The following is a 12,939-nucleotide window of genomic DNA, read 5'->3' as shown; positions in this document are numbered from 1 at the left end:
TTGGGGGGCTAAAACAGTGGAACCTTTCACACAGCAACTGATTTATACATAACTGAGAAAAGGGCCAATAAGCAGCCCAGTCAGGGAGATATTGAGTGCTACATGTTGTTCTAACTGCACTCATGAGGGAGGGGAACAGCACTGCTCACTATTCACACTCTCTGACTGAGATGGTTTTCATATTGGAGCCTGGAACCTCAGCAGTCTCATGACTCAATACGTACTGTATTTGTTTAGCTAAGCTGGTAAATGAAAATGCAATCAGTCAAGTCAGTGCTAAAATCTGGGGCAGGGGCAAATGTTGGGACAGGACTGCTGTGTGTTTACCATGACTTCAATCTTACCCACACACCGTCTTAGCTAGTCCTCTCTGCCAGTTGCCAGGACATACAGGACTAACAACAGCTGCAGCATGCTAATTGACATGCTGTGCAACTCCATAAACAAACACTACAAGCACGCTAATCAAGTCAGTTCTATGGCAGATAGTACGCTTGTGTGCTAATCCCACACTGCTGTTCTGTATACTGTAAGTGTGTTTACCATACTTGCCTGAACAATAACTTACTGTAGGTGGCAGGCTCAAGTACAACTGATGAGTGTGCTGATAAAAGAACATATATGCAATAATGCAGCTTTAGCCTACAAGCTATCCCCTTAGTAACAGGAGTACGAAAGGGGGGCTCTCTCAAGCACCTAACAATGCTCATCATTCATTACAGACAAATGAATCGCACGAGTATCCTGGACTAAGTGACTCATTAAACCAATGTAAACATACACAAGGTTACAGCCCTGCAAACAACAGAGAACCTCTCTTAACCACTGCCGCACCCAGGACAGGGGAGAGGACAGACATGGATGATTTAAATAGTTGGTCTGTCCAACTTAGTTGTGTTACCAAAGATAACCAATCAACACTGAACTTGTATTAGTTCTTTTTGGCACACAATTTTCCATTTTCCCAGCCAGTATTGGCAGTTTTGTTGTTTTGGCTTCTGAATAAACCACTGTTGAGCAGCCATTGTAAAGTGACTTAAAAACTACTGAAATATCTGACATGATCAACACTTATTTGGGTATAATGTTGCAAAGAGCGTATCTCTTGAGCATGGCTGCAATTGCTACATGATGGAAAGAAAACAAAACATTTTATTTACCCACAAACAATTGGGTGTCAGTGTCAGTTCTAAACATGAGACTGGAAGTTAGTGTCCACAACATCCATTAAAGCAGGACAAATTTTGGAACATTTGGAGGGTAAAAAATATATATATATATAAATATATAAAATTGTTGCAACACTTTTAAAAACAATAAAAAAGTGTTGCATCATTATAACAAATGCAAATGCTGCAGTAGCCTTTGTCAGCGGGTGTGACAACTAGGTGCAATACTTCTCAGCATGATGTGTAAATAAATGTACTAAACACTCAAGCAAAAGACAGTTGCTGCAAATCTCCAAACAAGGGGTGTGATCCTGCCTACAGTTTTTCTCTGCTGCACCACAGCTGAAAACTGTTTTGCGTTTTCATGTTTTGTTTGTTTAGGTTGCACAGAACCATAACTTGTAATAAAAACTGATATCCACACATGGATTATTTGGGAGTTCAATTATGAGACTGATTTTTGGAGAACTGTTGTGCCATTAGATTAGAAAGAGATTTTGGAAAAAAGGAATCTGATTTCAGTCCCTGTTACTTTAGCAAAGCATGATGGGCCTGCTTATTGCCATTATGATTGTAGTGGCAATCTGACCACATCCGCCATCGTCTTAAGGTTAATCCTTTATTTTATAATTGCATTTAAAAACACCTACAAAAAGACTGACTGTGAAAGATTAAAAACGAGCAGACGAGATCTAAAAACATCACTCACACACAGCTGAGGTTGAAAAACTGTGTGGCTTCCCAGATCCTAATTCCTCAATCCCCTTCTCACCTGTGAGTCCCTTTCTAACCTCTGATTACACACATACACACAGGTGCGCAGGTGACGTAGCGAATAAACCACTGACACAAACCTACCACACACACACACACACACACAATACATGCACGCAGCACATGTCCAAATTGGTCACAACAATGATGTTTGTACAGTACCAGGTAGGGGTGGAACGGTACACAGAAGTCACGGTTCGGTTCATACCTCGGTTCAGACAACATGGTTCGGTTCAATGGAGGGAAAAGCAAAACAAAAATGCAGAAGAGCTAAGGGCAGGGCTACAGATTAGGTGTCCCTAAAGAACCGCGTGTCTAACAGTAGTTCCGCATGACATTAATTAATTTGCGGTTTTCTTTATTTTTATACCGTGCATTCTCTGTGTAAATTCATGTACCGAACCGAGACGCCCGTACCGTTTCGGTTCAATACGAATACATGTACCGTTCCACCCCTAGTACCAGCTGCAGTAGTAAGAAATGAAAAACATAGCTGAATATGAAAATCAGTCCAGACTGTAGAAGGGTTTGCAAGTCAGGATCCATTTATTTAGCCATAAAACAGCACGAGTTGCCTCATGTGCCCGATTGCTATGGACAGTTCTTTTTTATGCCTTTTCACAATAAAATCTCATAGAACAGCAAACAGGCTGCGTTCCTTTCTTTACATGACACAGTTGTGGAACACGTTTCTCTCTCACATGTGAATTCAAACCTAGTGAAGATCCAAAAAACAATCAAAGTCAAATAAAGAGCACATGTGAACAAAAGAGTGTTCTTCTTTGTGATAAAGAGAACAGCAATGATGACTCCCTTTACCTGCATGTAAATGTAGGAAAGAAGTACCAAAAAGGCAACTAAAAAATATACTGTGTACGTGGGTTTGTATCTGTCGGTCTCAACTTCTCCTCTCTGCCCTAAATGAGCAGTGCCAGGTTTCAACAGTCCAACACTGGGGATTCTCCAAGGTCAGCTTAGCTCAGTCAGCCATGAATTATTGAGCTTGAGCAAGCTAGGACCCGTTTGTGCCACTTCTGACGCTGTCCTTCCTTTAAGTTTGTTTGCTCTGACCATGACAAACTAAATATCCAACAATAATGGTGTGATAAGTTATTGATCCCTATTGGGAAAGTTTCTTTGTATTTAACCTCAACAGGAAGGTCAGATCACAGGGTCAAGCACAGACCAGGAGGGATTCAGTGCCATGCTCAAAGACACCTAAGCAGGGTGGATGCATGCCATTTTCAGGACTTAAAATGTATAATTAATATGTTGTACTTTCTAAATTAGGGCCATTTAACGGCCCCAATCAGAAATTATAAGTTTAGACACACACACACAATCTTTGTCAGAGGAACAGAAGTGTTCATGACAACTTCTATATTTACTTTGAATTCAATTAACAACGTGGATAAGAATGTATGGGGGTCGTACATTTGTATTTGTTGTATTTAACACAGACACACCCCTAGGTAAAGGGATTAACTCTAATACCGGACCACAGAGAACCAATCAGCTGTAATGTCCATCCCTGTGTTTCTCTCATTCATAACAAGAACCACCCACTCACCAGTGGAGTAGGCTGTCTGCACAGAAATAGAATGTGGTTTATTAATAGCAAATACAGCATTGGAAAATGACCCCTATTGCCGGTTTTTTTTTTAACAAAGAAAATGCATGAAAAAGACATACTACAGGTTATAATACAGAAAGAAAAATAGGTGCACAGAGGAGAGAGTAAAAGATTGGCTCCTCTTTCTCCCTCATCTCTCATAGGCTGGGTGAGGGGAACTGAGGCCTACGCACATATTCTGGGCTAAAATTAGCTCTGCTGCAGGGCCAGCCGTGTTGGGATGGGACACGCACGCACGCACAGGTGAATGCCAATAGCATCCTGCCTCCTTCCTCTCTGCTCTTCACACTGTGGCATACAAATGCTTTTAATGCAAATGTTGCGTGTATACATCCACATACAGGATAAACACATACACGTGCCCTCCAGAGTGCCCCACAACAACCTCGCTTGCAATTATTAGTGCTAGGATCAAGGAGGAACAACTCAACTTGTGAAAGCCAATGGCATTTGCTATCTTTCTAGCAATAACGATCGTGCTCTTTTCCAGAATGACATACAATGGGCTATTGTGCACGGCCAATAATTTTTGGACAAATAAACAAGCAGTTGTATAGACTGCAAGTGTTGCGACAGTGGGGTCTTGATCCTCATGAAGGTTGTAATGTTCAGTTGTTGTCACAGAACTCAATTTCCTAAGCTGTAGTTAGTGGTGGTGTTTTAAAGGATTGCATTGAAAGGTATTTCTAATCAGGGCTGCAACTAACGATTATTTTCATTGTCAATTAATCTGTCCAATGTAACGTCCTCAAATGAAGCAAACTGATTATTACAATGGTTGGCGATTCATTTAATATTTGACAACTCATCGATTAATCTTTGCAGCTTTATTTCTAATATTCTGTTCCATTCATGTATATAAAGGAGTAAACATTACAAACACCTTATCGTTATTATACTGTCCAATAGAGCACCACCTAGGGCTGGGCGATATGGAGAAAATCAGATATCACAATATTCTTGACCAAATACCTCGATATCGATATTGCGGCGATATTCTACAATTGGTGCTTTAACAAAATATCTTCACACTTAGATTTTAGATAATCATCAGTAATGTGGACATAATGTCTAAGTGGGGAAAAGGCAAATAATAGAACAGCTAGAACAGTTTGGTAAGTTCAGAAAAGTACATCACTTTACAGTAATGCAGCCTTTAAAAGCAGTAAAAGACAACACTTATGCCATATTACAATATCCAAAATCTAAGACGATATGTAGTCTCATATCCCGATATCGATATATCGCCCAGCCCTAGCACCACCCCTCGCGACATCCTCAGCGTTAACAAAAACTCAAGTAGGATTTGCATTAGGCCTAATTTGTACAGGGGTACATAATAAACAGTATAAAACAAGAGCCATGAGGTGGAAGTCAATTGTTTTTATGAAAGCTTCGGCAGTCACAAGTTCACTGACAGTTCAAAACATCAGACACATGACCACTAATTCCACAGTATTTAGCACGGCTACTGACTTGGTGCATGGTGTGCGGGGGAGCAGCTAAGCATTTAACTCTATTTCAGAGAAACACGAAAAGAGGAAAAATGCTGTCCTGCCAAATAACCTGCTCAGCATTCTTTTAACAATAGGCCACCTTGAGCCTTTGTGACATGCCAAGACCACTGCACAGTTCACCGGCCTTAGACCACAGCCTGCTTGACCAAAGGATCAACCGGGGGGGGAAATAGAGGAGAGTGGGTGCATTACTACACTGCACTGCACTGCCACCTCAGATGCGGGGGGGGGGGGGTTGCAAAACCACTGAATACCAAGAAACTCAAGCCAGAGAGCTTGGCCTCTCAACGTCTTCCCACCCCAGAGACTCATAATGGTTGTTAAATCCAATTGGTTCCTACTGTATCAAAAACAACAATATGGGCTACATTTTTGCTCCATCTACCCCACTGCAGCAGACGCAAAGAATTTACACTAGCTGGAAAACTACAGAGTTCTGCTAGAAACTGTAGCAAAGCTAATACACATTAAGCCAATGAAACACTACATTTTTTAAGGACATAGACACCTAAAAAAATGACATAACTGTTCCTTTTGACTGTCTATATTTCAGTTAGGTTGCATAATTTTAGAAGTCACCCACCTCTTATTACCAAACAATACTCCAGTGCACTAGCAGCATTAGCATCTAGGCCTCACTAAATGTAAGGGAACACTTTTGTTAACAGGTGCCTCACTCTCCAGTAAACACTCTCTCTCACAGCTTGATCCAGCAAAAGCCCCCACTTCCCTTCCATATATTTCCCATCATATCACAACAACAAATAACTGGCATTAATTCAAAGGCTCCTGGAGTCAGCTTTGGCATCTGTTCAACTTCAGACAGGGGCCGAGTCGTGACCAGCAAGCTGAGCAGAGAGCAGAGAGCCGATCAACGGAAAGGCAAAGCACAGCAGAAAACAGTGGCTCTGAGAGGATGATGACCCATTATCTTGGCTTAAAAAAAAAACCTGTCCATGCTGCCTTATTAACTATACAGAGCATGTGTTTCCCCACTGACATCCAGTACAACAGTGGGAAAGTTCAGGTGCCTTTCAGTCTTGTGTATAGTGTGTTTAGGTCAACAGCAGGATATATCATTTATTTTTGTTCAGGAGTTGCCGTTAACATGTTAATGGTCAATCTGCTCAATGCAGCTGTAACTTTTGGTAGGGAACAGTTTTAAATAACATTACTTTTTCAGCATACTTTATGTGGTTACTGCTTCATAAAAAGATAATTGTCACAGCAAGAGGCTCCCAGAGAAACTAATCTATTTCTTCCACACAGTCCTTTGAGTTTGGTCCCAGTGTGCAATACCTGTGTGATGTTCAACCCTCCTAGCCATTTTGACCTCTAGTGTACTACTACAGAGCAGCAGGGTGGGTCATTTATCAGCCAAAAACATTCATTGACCCCAGCTTCTCATGTAAGGATTTGCTGCTTTTCTAATCACTGTAAATTGAATACTTTGGGGTTTACTGTTGGTCGTAAATCGTGAAAATCTAATTATTACAACTTGCACAAATAGGTTACTTGGACGAAAGTCCCATAAAGTGTGACGTTAATAGTAACACTCTATGTGCACCCAGTCCTGTCCAGTTGTCGTGACTCCAGGAGCCCAGCTTGTTCTGGCTACCTGGTAGTGAATTTAACGGTCGCATCTACGAGAGGTTATGGATTGAAATAAAGACTCTGCCCACTGATCGGAGCTCTCCATGTGTGTTTGCTGACAAAGTATTATCTGTTACTAGAACAAGTGTGGGCACTGGAGTTGAATGAAAACGGTTTTGATTCTACTTCGTTCAGTCTGTTCCTGTCGGTTAGCGAATGCTAGCAAATGTCTTGTCAAGTAACAAAAAAAAGCAGGAGATGAATTAATAATGCAAGTTTTGCTTTCTCTTTGGAGACAGATTATTAAAGTAGATGTCTCTGCTTCTAGTATTGATAGTCCATCGCTGTGAGATCTTGCTTTTCTCCATTTATTATCAACAGTGTATCAGACCGATTTTGCTTGAATATGTTCTGAACTGTCCAAATGTGTGTGCATAATGGTGGATTAAAAGTTAACCACTTGATCGGCTAACACAGCATTGTATTAATACTGGAGGGTTGCAAACATAGCACACACTGAAATGAACTGAAGGAGGTGAGAGTCTGTGGCACACTGAAATCAACCAGTCACACTGTACAGCAGAACGATGACAAAGCCTCTCGCCACTTCCATGGGAACCAGCCATTTTCCCCGTAGAGATAATATAGTTAATCTAACCTAATCAAAACATTCACACACATCCACTCCAAAGATGGCATAGTTTAGCAACATGGGCCAATTTTCACATATAATATGGGATTATTTCAAAATCTTATTCTGCAAGCACATGCCAACCACTGTCAGACCACATAAACAAAAGCAAAGTCTGAGTTACAAACAAAAGAATTTATACAATGTACCAAAATGTGTTCCCATAATGCAGGGTTCAGACCAAGGCGTTTTCGCTGGGACGATTACATACAAAGATGCAAATACGAGAAATTCTTATCCTTGTTGTGAGTTTTTCGCTCGACACTGTGCCGTGAAAGCCTATCAGTGTTTAGATTCTCCTGATGTCCTGATGTTGTTGAAACAGAAATGGAAAAACAAACTACTGTAGCTGACTGTGGGCACTCAGAGCTCTATTGTACCTCATTATTTGTACGGACCGGACACAGAAAGAGCTTTCTTGGGGAAAAATAAGCAGGGAAGTTGAAACCTGGTAAGTTCTGAAATGATGTGTATGTTATTGTGTAGATGGAGCCGCTACAATGTTAGCAAAGCCCTAGGGCTGCACGATATGACTCTAAAATAATAATAAATTTAAAAAAATAAAATAAAATAAAAAAATCACGATTAAGTGCACATTTTACCTCGATAACGATAAATGAACGATTATTTAATTATTCGGGTTTTTTTGTCCTCATAGTTCATTGGCAAGGTTTGTACTGTAAATAGGCTCAAATATTGAAGGTGAGATATTTTTCCTAATTAAAAAAAAATATATTATTATTTTTGTTATTTTGAAATAATTGGAAATAAAAGAAAACACACAAAGCGGGAACTATTATGGCCATTTATTGAAAATGTATAAAATTGAAATGAAAGCACGCATTGAAAAAAGTCACTTTTTTTTTCTTTTTTTTTTTAATTAGCTAAATTATCGTCATGGGAAAAATATGTCGATAATAGCTTCAGAATTTCGATGTCCATACATTTTAGATTAATCGTCCAGCCCTACAAAGCCCCACTCGATCCAAACTACATTCAGAAAACAAGCATTGAAAAAGTTGTTTGTCGTCTTGCGGACAGACCTCGACAAAGTATGAATTCAGACTTTTTACAAATCGGCATAACGGTGTTGTTATTTCTGCATACTTTTTATCCGTTTATTAAAATAAAATAAAAACCCAGCTAAATCTATTCCTTGAATAACGCTGGACCGGAGGTCTTCCAGACACAACATTTACTTCCTGGAGAAGGCGGTGAAAATCACAGCGCTCTTTGCTCCTCCAGATGATGTTCCTTAATGCCACACTCACTGTCAACAAGACTAGGTGGTTTTTAAATGTATTAGATTAGCTTTCCCATAGTAATTTGCTGATTTTTACCCTTCTTTTTAGCTTAGCCAATTTTGAAAATATTTCAGATACAGTACGATGTGGCAGAGGTGTATCCCTCCCTTACTACACATTTAATGCTGCTAAAATGTCTGTTCTCTGGCAGTTCTGCCTTTTACCAATTTCTTGCTGTGTTACTTTTGTTAGGATTTGACAGTACACGCGTACATGCTGCTGTATCGGTGTTTTAAAGGCTGTAGCTACACAGTTTGGTACACCCTTTTGCAGTGACTAAATCCTATTACTTCAGCAAGTTGCAACACAACTACAGTGATTTGTCAATTGATTAATTAGTTGATTAAGAGAAAATTAATTGGCATCTATTTCACAACAGATTAACGGTTTGATTCATTTTTCCAAACAAAAAACACCAAACATTCGGTGGTTCCGGCTTCTCAAATGTGAAGATTCAATTTGGTGCTTTTTTTTGTCATATGTCAACTGATTATATTTGGGTTTTGGATATTTGTTTGGACAAAACAAGCAATTTTAATACATTACCTTTGAAAGAAAATATTGTTAAATGAAGCCCTAAACGCAGGTATTCACCCTCCTGATATGCACGGTGTTTTGCAGAATTGCCTGTATGGTAATACTATTAGCTTGGGCAATACCCTGTGATTCCCAAACCTTGTTGCAATCTGTTTTGTAAGCATTGATTCATTTACAAATGAAAGTACACGTATTATGCTTCTCCACCTCTTTGGAGCCCCCAGAGGAACAGTATGAACTCATGTTTGGCTGACAGAGAGACAAGTCTCTGGGCAGGAGGGTGCTGGGGGAGAGACATACTGTACATCATGGAGACAGCCAACACACAGACAGACCTCATACCTGGCAGTGCAGTGAGTCAGCAGCTCCACAGCTCTCTCTGCATGCCAACCACATAAGCAGCTGATTGTCAAGACTGTCTGCAAGCAACATGACTAGAATGACTCCACTGGTGACTTATAAGTACATCAAGAACCAATTGTGGATGCTGAATGACAACACACAAAAGGAAAATACCACAATCAATTTAAAAAATGCCTGATGTCCAAACTCTCCATGGCAGAATTTTGATGCGTCTCTTTTGCTTGGCCTTGAGGGGACAACAACAAACATGCCAATTCAGATTTTCTCTACTGGAAGAATAGGAAGGACAGGGGGTTGGGTGCCTGTGTGATCCTCTGGCTCTGTGGGAGTGAGTACAGTGGAAAAAAGTCCCTACTGCTAATCCATGGCAGGCTAATTACAGCTTTGATCCCCTAGGCGTGTGCATCACTATAGGTGGGAGGGAGGGAAGCAACACACTCTGGGGCTCATTTACAGTTAGATTATTTTTTTTGGTTTAGAGCTGTCTCAATAAGCTCCCATCTGCTGCAGACATGTGGGCAACAAAAGACAATATTGTGCATTATTAGTCAACTCAAAGTTTATAAAAGTTTACCCCAGCTTCTAGTGAATCCCTGATGAAACAAGCAAGCAAGCTAAAGAGTTGTATACAGCACATGACTCCGGAACTACAGTATACTGCTCAATAAGTGATTTCACCAACTCCACAATATGATCCGATACATTCTGATACATTCCTTCCTTCTGCCCATCCAAGAACTTGGGCTGAATAATTTACCATTTGTTACACTGAGCAATAGAGGAAACTCAACTCCTGGAGACAGAGACACAGATTAAGTGGGTAAATGGAGTTTCTGTCTAAAATAGGCCACAGCTCTGATGATAGCCTAGTCCCAAAACACATGGCGGCAGAGATAGAGCGAGGAAGGAGGAGAAGAGAGGAGGAGGATGATGATTGAGGGTGGGCAGCAGATGGCATGGAATTATCTGGATCTTCAGCTCTACATCTTTGCCCATGATGATGCAATTATCTGAGGGGTAGTTTACCTATCATGACCAATATCACTCTAAGCAGCATTTATTTCATATACCTATGTCAGTGTTAAAAACAGCAGTGTGTTAGCAGAAAAAGATCAACAAGAAAGCAACTTGGCAGAAGTAAACTGGCTTGGCAGAGCAGAGAGGAATGAATTAGGGATGTTGCTGTTGTAAAGAGTGTTGGTTGCATATAACTTTGAGCACTGAACTACTGGTCTGATGTAAAACAATGTTCTGTCCTAGCACAGTTTATCAAACAGCACCAGGGGAAGAGAGAGACCCTGTCTTAAGCCAAATGGTATAGGTAGGTATAGACACCTTGCTTGAAAACAGCTAACCGAATGAAATTTTCTGGCTCCTGGTCTGATGCTCCTTAACTGGTGATGCACTGTGCACTCTCCTCTTTATTTACTGAATCAATTAACACCTCTCAGTTATTTGTTCATACCTAACAGAACTTGGCCACTGGGAGATGTACATACTTATGTTCATATACATGGGTATGTGGTGGCCATTTAAATCACACGGTACTGCTGCTGCAAACTCACATACACGATGGTATGATGACTACCAAACAGTGAGAATTAATAGGCCACTCGGGTTAGCTGCCAATATAGGAAAGGCTATTCAGAGACTTTTAGCTCTGTACATGACAGTGATTTACTCTACACAGCAACTCCTTTCAGACAATTAACCTCACTTAACAGAATCAGACCCAGCCTTTTCACGTTATGTTGCTTCGTATGATATGTAACGTTACTATATGAACGTTAGTGCTGCTTTTAGCACTAAAGAGTTATACATACAACCTACAAGGGTACCCAATTGAGACTTCCGCGTACAATTTCAAAATAAAACATGTTTGAAAAAACAAGCTGCAGCGTTTTTGTAGAGTTCAACTTTAAGAGCCACAGTGGAAATAGACAATAGTGTATGTATTTTAGCACGGAATGTGTCGTGGCTGACGTGCTGCTGTTTTACCTTAATGTAACACTATAACGTTAACGTTAGCTGGCGTTATCTAGCTAACGTTAACGTTAGTTGGTTCTACGCAGCCAGATAGTAAACTGCTAACTAGCTAACGTTTGGTACAACCCTGCCACGACAGCCTGACCTGTACGTCAACGTTAGCTACCTTAGCTTGGCTGGCATGCCGTTAGCGTGTCTGTTCTAGTCAGCAGCTGGTAGACATCCTCATCCTAATTTTTCACAAGTCGTCGTGACCAGGCCGACACGGTTGGCTGCTGGCTCCAACGCAGGAGCATCTGCTCCGTGGTCCCGTCCCTAGCTAAAGACAGTTAACACTTGTGTCGGCAGTGGCCAGCCCGCTAACGTTAAAGCCTCCTCGCCACGGGTTTCCATCCACACTAACAGTGCTGATGATGTTCCAAGTCACCAGCAGCCCTTGACTACGACTAACGTTACCTGGAAAATCAGCTACCGGGTAATGAAATACTCACCCGGACTGAAGCTGCTAATGGCAATGTCACGCGGTGACTGTATCAGTGAAGAAGGAGTCGTGTCACCCAGGTCGAGTATCTTTCCTCCAAATGATCCCTCTCTCCGCGAGCTACACCTCCGTATGATCTCTCCACACTGCAATGGTGCTGAACCACAGCGCAACACGATTGGCAAGACTGAGCGGAACTCTGTGCGCTTTGGTAAGCAGAAAGCGCGACCTGCAGGGGGAGCATAAGTGATGCATTTAAGGCTGTCGGAATACTCAGAATTATGGTTTAGGCGCACTTGTGCATTCATTTACAGTAAATTAATCAAGAAACCAGAGCAAACCGATTTCACTGCATACATGCAGGATGTGTAAATTGGAAGCAGTAGAATACCCTGAAACAAAGCAGATTAATTGGAAAATATGAAACAACAAATATGTATAAAAAACAAATACACTCAGAGTGAATATCATTATCTGAAGGACGAGTCTTTGGTGTTAAAAAAATAAAGTGCAATAAGTAGCTAATCTAATCTAACATTACTTTATGTTACTACCACCAAACACAATTAGATTTTTTCATAGACTAGTAAACATATTTTTTTCTCCAGTGTTTTTAAATATTATTAATGTTAATAATTGTTGTATTGTACGATATATATTTTGTTGCCGCTTTCTATTATGGCACCTTATGTAATACAGGCTTATACATTGTAACTAATTGCTTTATTAATGTTTTACTAATGCTTTAATTAACAGTAAATAAGAACAACTATTGGGTTGCCAGGTTGTGAAAAATCCATTTATAAATGCCGATGGGTTTCTCGCTCTCCAATAAGTCATCACATCAGTTAGGCTATAAATGTTAATTAGTCATTAATAGAGGGTTTGAAT

The 12,939-nt window shown here is 40.5% G+C and overlaps 1 protein-coding gene across 3 annotated transcripts in view; it reads right to left on the bottom strand.

Moving 5' to 3' along the window:
* Positions 1–12,292, bottom strand: part of LOC144525157 (hyccin 2) — a 44,626-nt gene extending 32,334 nt beyond the window's left edge. For 2 of the 3 annotated variants that reach the window (XM_078261710.1, XM_078261714.1), the window contains exon 1: positions 12,059–12,292. The gene's annotated coding sequence lies outside the window, so the exon portion shown is untranslated. The remainder of the gene's footprint in view (positions 1–12,058) is intronic. The other variant, XM_078261715.1, reaches the window with a different exon arrangement.
* Between the last annotated feature and the right edge of the window lie 647 nt (positions 12,293–12,939).

The sequence above is a fragment of the Sander vitreus genome, chromosome 11 (assembly GCF_031162955.1).
Source record: "Sander vitreus isolate 19-12246 chromosome 11, sanVit1, whole genome shotgun sequence".
Taxonomy (NCBI): domain Eukaryota; kingdom Metazoa; phylum Chordata; class Actinopteri; order Perciformes; family Percidae; genus Sander; species Sander vitreus.
Note: the sequence above shows the minus strand (reverse complement) of the source record. Positions and strands in the feature narration are given on the sequence as shown.